Here is a 7,651-nt window from a genome sequence, read left to right as displayed (position 1 = left end):
TGTTTTACTGACTGTGCTATCTTCTCTTCCCCATAAGCTTTAGCCTTCCTAATTAACTGCTTAGTCTTTTTTGTTGACATCTTTACATTTGCATATCATCAATGAAAAGGTGTCTTTATTGTTTAACCTTTTGATCTTTTGTTCAAAAATACACAAAACTACTCTGCTCTCATGGATATCAAACAATTGCACAACACTGGTTTATCCCAAAAAATCTTTGTTAAATATATGTATGGCACAATTATTGGATTATTGGCACCCCTATGAATTCATATAAGAAAAATATATTTGAAGTATATTCCCATTGACATTTTACATTTTTTAGTACACCTGGGTGACTAGGAACAGGAAATTGGTCAACCATGACTTCCTGTTTTACAGGGGTATAAATATGAGGTAATATAAAGGCCAAATTCCCTTAGTCATTCATCACAATGGGTAAGCCCAAGGAATATAGCTGTGATGTGAGGCAAAAGGTTGTTGAGCTTCACAAAATGGGAAGTGGCTATAAGAAAATAGCAAAAGCATTGAAAATGCCCATTTCCACCATCTGACATAATAGTCAACTGGAAATGTTATGAATCAACCTGGAAGAGGACGCGTGTCTATATTGAGAAGAGGATGGTTCGAGTGGTGAAAATATCACAGCTGAAGAATTGGAAGAGTTTCAAGTCTCATCCAAAAACAAACTCAATCGTCTTCCATTTTCCAGACAATTTTCCTCTGGCAATAAACACCAGAGGTGGGTTTTGCGCACACAGAGAGGTAGTTATATGCAAAAGTACCTCATGCCCACGGTTAAATATGGTGGTGGGTCTTTAATGTTTTGGAACTCTATCAAATATCAACAGATATTAAATGAACACCTGGTTGTCTCTGCCAGAAAGCTTAAAATGGGCCGTAGATGGATCTTCCAGCAGGACAGTGAGCCAAAACATACATCAAAATCAACACAAAAATGGTTTACTGACCACAAAATCAAGGTTATCCGATGGCCCTCAGTCCCCTGACTTGAACCTCATAGAAAACTGTTGGGGTGAGCTGAAGAGGAGAGTCCACCAGCGTCAACCTCGAAATTCAAAGTATCTAGAGAGATTCTGTTTGGAGGATTGGTCTCAGCTCCCTTGCCATTTATTCTCCAACCTCATCAGGCATTACAGGAGAAGACTCAGGGCTCTTGGCAAAGGAAGGTAGCACAAAGTATTGGCTAAAAGGGTGCCAATAATTGTGCCACACATGTTGTTGGATAAACCTGTGTTTTGTTTGCAATTGTTTGATATTCATGAGAGCATTTTTGTGTATTTTTTTTAACAAAATATGAAAAGGTAAAACAATAAAGTCAATGTTTCACAGCCTTCTTTGCTCATATTTACCAAGGGTGCCAATATTAGTGAAGAGCACTGTATATACATGTGTATTCATGTGTTGATATGTGTAAATGTGTGTTAAATGTTTACTTTAATCATAGATAGCGTGCAAGTAAAAAAGTTATTTGACATTTAGTGCACCACTTGTAATCTGGCCCTAAGTCTGCAAATGCAAAAGCTAAAAAGTTCTCTTTTACTGATAGAGCGCATACATGTAATTTTCCAAGCAACAATACATGATTGGTAAAACTGTATATATTTCTTTATGTTTTCTCTGATGATTGTAAACTGTCTTTTGAACTAACAACTATTGATGTAAGTAGTAAACTACTGGAATCTTATGAAAAAATAATCAGATGGAATAGCTTACTTGGCACATTTTAGAGCCATAATGCAATTCATTAAATTACACATTACAAAATGAAGCGGTGGTTTAGTGGATAAAAGTGCTGACCAGTTAAATCCATATGATCACTCTCTTAGATGCCAATAAAGATACAGTAGATGGCAATTTTGTCATGGTAGAGATTCTGTCCATAAAGTTTGATCTAATTGCTGTAATATTAGAAAATGGCTTGAACCCAAATTATTTTATAATATACAGATATCATAATATCAAATATTTTAAAGGGACCATCTTTTCTTCTACCAATATTATATTTAACTTTATATATGAATAACAAAAGTATTTATTAGAGTAACATTTTTATTAAAAATATATTTTTTTTCAGAAGGCTTACAGGCCAAAATATGTTTCTTCATAATTTGTAATTTTTATTTCATAACCCATATAAATGTTAAAAATTACGCCTTGGCCTGTACATTTTAGTGCAGCACACTTGCTTAGGCTTTTTTCTATTAATTAGAGGCCTTTTTCAAGGCTTTTCAATTTTGAGGCCACTCCAGTTCATTATAAATCCATTAGTTGACTTGTGCTTTTGTAATGACTTCATACCAACTAAACTCCAATACTTTGCAATTGTGAGAATTTAAGAGAGGTATTCCAGTCTCTCAGAAAACACATTTCAAGCAGTTTTTTGGATGATATTCTTTTACTTTTCTATTTCTTCATCCTTGACATCTTTAAAACCCTTGTTTGCATCTTTCATACAGATTATTGGCCTTTTACAATCATAAAACTGTTACTTTAGAAATGTAATTAAATGTTTGGACATCACAAAAAAACAACAAATCATTATATTTCTTCAGTGAACTCGCAGTAGTGTATTGCTGCTATTGAGCTGACTCTTTAACAAAGGATATCAATAGAACAAAGCAAATTTAACAATAGAAGTAAATCGGAAAGTTGTTTTAAATTGCATGCTCTATCTGAATATTCATGCTCTATATGAATCATGAAATCTTCATTTTGACTTAACTGTCTATTTAACTAATTCAAGTGTCAGTATTTCTGATAGATTGTAATATCCTAGAAAAGGAAAGTAAAGTTGAATAAATATGTTAGTAGCAGTGTGAAAGCAGCTGATTATCAGCTGGATCCCCAAATATCTAACCCCCATTTTTGTACAAATTGCTTTGATTTGCTATCATGCTTCACCTGATATACCTTTGGAGGATTTTGCCTTTGTTACTGATCTAGAACATTGTAGCCTTTGTGGCCATGAGTTTCAGGGTTCTTCACTTCCATTTCTCCCGTTTTGGTTTCTGCAAAGTGTAAATTGATAGTATGAGATAGAACTAGCAAAGACTCATTGGAGACCCCTGATAGTTTCAAAATAGTTGAAAGAGAAACATACAAAATCCTCTCAAGTTCTGGAAAACGTTTCTGGAGTAGCCAATTCAGTTTCATCTCCCACTTATCAAGGTAGCCATATTAGATGGTGGGCTAAATAAGCAGGGTCTTTCTGTCATGTATTCTCTAAAACAGATCACAAATAGTATTAGTAGAAAATGATCTTGTAGTCATAGGAGAGCTTTGACATGCTGGTTGGTGATAGAAGTTGATGATGATGATGTCTCTTATTGCATTATAACCATCTGTGGTATGCTATCTGCTATATAAGTTATATAGGTCATTGTTTAATATACTTAAAGGGCCATAAAACATGTTGAGATATGTGCATATTCTAAAACTGCTAATTAAGTAAAAATAGCATAAAAAATGGTTTAAAAATTGCTGGCAAGTATTTTAAAATAATTTTCAAAAATAAGCAACATTATTTACATAGCTGTGCTTTCTGGAGTAGATCGATCCACCCCCAGTGTTTAACATCAGAAACACAGGCATTGTATTTTAACTGAGTTCACAGCAGCTTATTTGCTTCTAGCATGCTCCAGCAGATAATGACTGTTAAAGTCTTGCATTCTACAATATCAATGGTGGAAATATATGCAGCCATAAAAGGAATTGTGTGTGGGGAGTTAGAGCTGTACAATTCGGACACTTAAAAGAAAGAGTTAATGACGAGGCACTGCAGTATACAAAAGTACATATTATTATATTTTGTCTCTATCCCAACTTGTTTTATGTCCCTTTAATTCTTAACTGATATCTAATGTTTGCATTATTGTTCTGTAATACTTATTATACTGCATCATTAGTAAATATGGTTGGAGTATGTGACTTAGCCGCTATAACGAATATTTTTGTTAATGCACAGGGATGGGGGCTGACTAATAGAACATCACTGGGTAATGCTGCTATTTGGACCCCTTTAGGTTTCCACTTATTATACAAACTAGTAGTATTGATGGCAATTTACACTATCCAGGCGCTGTCCACTTTAATTCTGGCCATGCTGCAATATGATTTGAGAGGGTTGCTACCTTTTTTCTCATGAAGTAATAGGTATGAATATTTAGCATACTCAGCCTTCCCCATTAGAGCTTGATTGACTTATAACATTTAGAAAGCTTCCTAATTATAGTAAGTGGTGAAACTTAACAAACATGTTTCATTAGGAGCTTTTCAGAACGTTTTTAATACTCTGCAAGTTTTATTTGACCTCTTTGCTGGCTCTAGTGTCCTTTGCCCTATTTGCCAAGAATGTTTAGGTCATAGCAGCCCCCAATTGCATCCCTACTTTGTCTGAACTATTCTATTATTGAAGCCCCTAAGATACAGTGTCACATCCATCTCTATAGTCATATGAGTTAGTCTCATCCCATACCCCTCACACTATTAGCTACTATTTTTATTATAATGAACAAACCTTATGTTAGTTTCCTGAGCCCTTACAATCACCTGAGCAGAAAATAGATCTGGTGTATTTTAGGAAACCTAGTATATGGCTATTATCTCATGATCTACATAGGTATTTCTTAAATTTTATATTTATTAGATTTGGTTGAAAGCATGTGAAAATTGTATGATAGGTCCTATATGATTATAACCCTTCAGTTTTAGGACTAAAGAGCAACAAACATATATCAATATTTATTGCTATTAAGGTCCAATAGTGGTCTGTTTATGTGCATACTTTCTGCAGCACCAGCAGCTAAGCATGTGAAGAGCTCTTTAAACCTTGCTAGAAAACAATATATAGCTCATTTGCTCAGCTCAAAGAAAGTGTTTTTGCTACTCATAGTTAAACCTTATATATCACAATCTCAATGTATTTCATGTACCTTTGAAGAAGGTGCTTTATGACTATCCAAAAGCATGTTGGTGCCAGACAATGATTTTTTCATGGCATGGAGGTCTGAGAGGACATATTTTTTGAGCCAACCATAAAAAATGAAAAGGAGTATAATGAGAACATAGTTCAGAGGTACATTTGGAAGAAGAGTGAAATGCTTGAAGAAGAGAAGATGTTTGTAGATTAGATAAGACTTGGGGGTCGATTTATTAAGCAGCGGATGCTGCATCAATGCCCCATCATTTCTGGTCAGCCAGAAAGGGAAGGTAAGAAGCAGCGGTCATAAGACCACTGCTCCTTAACTTCTCCACCACCTTTTAGGTAGTGGACTGAAATCATCCCAATCCGATACGATCGGGATGATTGACGGCCCCTGCTAGCAGCCAATTCACTAGAAAAGCTTGTGCAATATTATATATTGCCAACAGCGTATGCCTCTTGTTAAATGTACCCCTTGGTGTAAATTCAATAAATGTAAATATTTAACTAGTCTTACAATATGAGTGACAACATCCATGCCATTTCAAGCTTATTTTTCTAAACTATCAAATCATTCAAACAAAAGTTTGGACTAATAATAATTTATCAAGTTTATCTTTTTTGAAAAAGAATTGGGCTACATGTAATATAGCCACTGGGGTTTGCAAGCATGACCCTCACAGATCTTGCTGATCTTGTATCTAACCATTAATATAATATTTAAAAGAAGTCATTGTGAGTTGCAATCTCAGCCTTGAGAAAAAGAACAGGCTTCATTTTCTTCATTCTCTTTATATTTGCATACCTCCCAACACTTCCCAGAGGCTTTCTGGGAGAGGGATGTGAGTGCCGTTAGACCACCAAAGTTTTGAGGTTGTGGCTGCAATGAGAGGGGCATGACCACTGGTCTGTTTTGGGTGGAGTCTGGGCATGTTTTGGTAAGGACCCAATGGAGTCAGGGGTGTCCTGGATGGACCATGAATAGACTAGGAATTTGCACTGATTTGGTGATGATGCTGGTGAGACAATGGTCTGTATTTGTCTGAAGACATTATTGAAGAAACAGTTACATTAACTTTAGAAAAAGTTACAAACAAATTAATAAAGCTGCATATATTTTGTAATTATTTTTTTAGTTCTAATACATATCTACTCAATAGCACAAACTACTTAATGGCACAAACTTTTTTCTTTAATCAAAGCACAAAATAGCTATTCAGAATTCCACTTAAACTCACAAGAAAAGTTTAAACTCACTCAACAATTTCTTCTTTAGCCAAGTTGCCAACACTGCAATACCTATTTTATATACAAAAGAATATAAATGAAAATAGAGGTTTATTAGAGGGACAGTAAACTTAAAATTAAGTTTTAATTATTTCAAGAGCATGCAGTTGTAAACAACTTTCCAATTAACTTCTGATTTAATTTGCTTTGTAATATTGGTAACCTTTGTAGAAAATTATACCTTAGTAGGATCAGGGGCAGCACGCACTACTGGGAGATAGCTGCTGATTTGTGGTTGCACATAAATGCCTCTTACACACAGCACCGAATGTCTCAATCATAAAAGACCTTTATTATTCATCTTAGGGCCATGCCATATATAAAGTTTCAGGGCACAAGCCGTTAATCATGTATGCTTTTTTACATTAAATCTCCATTTAAATAACTCTCTTAGCTCCTCCCAATGAGTGGAGCTTCACATTTCTTATCGCCACATAGTGGTCACAATAAATGTATACACTTATACACATGAGTTAACCCTGAAGATACCAAAGTTAAAACCACATACTATATGGGAGGAGCTAAGAGAGCTATTTAAATGGAGATTCAATGTAAAAGAGCATACATAAGGGACAGTAAACTCAATTTTTTTATTGTTTAAAAAGGTAGATAATTCCCTTACCATTTTGCACAGCCAACACGGTTATATTAATATACTTTTAACCTCTGTGATTACCTTGTATCTAAGCCTCTTTTGACAGCCCCCTGATCACATGACTTTTTATTTATTATCTATTGACTTTCATTTTAGCTGTGTTGTGCAGAACCCACGGGTGTGAGCACAATGTTATATGGCCCACATGAACTAGCAGTCTCCTGTTGTGAAAAGCAAATAAACAAGCATTTGATTAAGAGGCTGTCTATAGTGGCTTAGAAACAAGCAGACATTTAGAGGTTTGAATGCTATAAAGTATATTAATATAACAATGTTGGTTGTGCAAAGCTGGGGAATGGGTAGTAAAGACGTTATCTAACTTTTTAAACAATAACAATTTTAGTGTTGACTGTCCCTTTAAGGGATTGTGGCACAAAACTTTGTATATGGCATGAACCTAAGATGAATAATAAAGGTCTTTTATGATTTAGATATTCTTTGCTGCTGGGCTTTGCTGTGGAGGGGTTTGGCAGTAACCCTTGTCAGCCTGCACTGGAGAGAAGTGCTGCACTTGATTTCTGCATTCATAGATGGCTCTTGTAATAGTTCACTCAATCTGTTCAGCTAGCTCCCAGTAGTGCATTGCTGTTCTTTTAACAAAGAATACTAAAATATAAAGAACATTTGATTGTAGAAGTAATTGGAAAATAAAAAAATAAACAAAATCTAAAGGTTATTCTTTTATTGAGTGCTTAAAGAGATAAGAATAAGAATTGTATTTTATATATATTAAATTGAAACTGATAGACTTTACATCTGCATTC

The sequence above is a fragment of the Bombina bombina genome, chromosome 5 (assembly GCF_027579735.1).
Source record: "Bombina bombina isolate aBomBom1 chromosome 5, aBomBom1.pri, whole genome shotgun sequence".
NCBI lineage: Eukaryota > Metazoa > Chordata > Amphibia > Anura > Bombinatoridae > Bombina > Bombina bombina.
Note: the sequence above shows the minus strand (reverse complement) of the source record.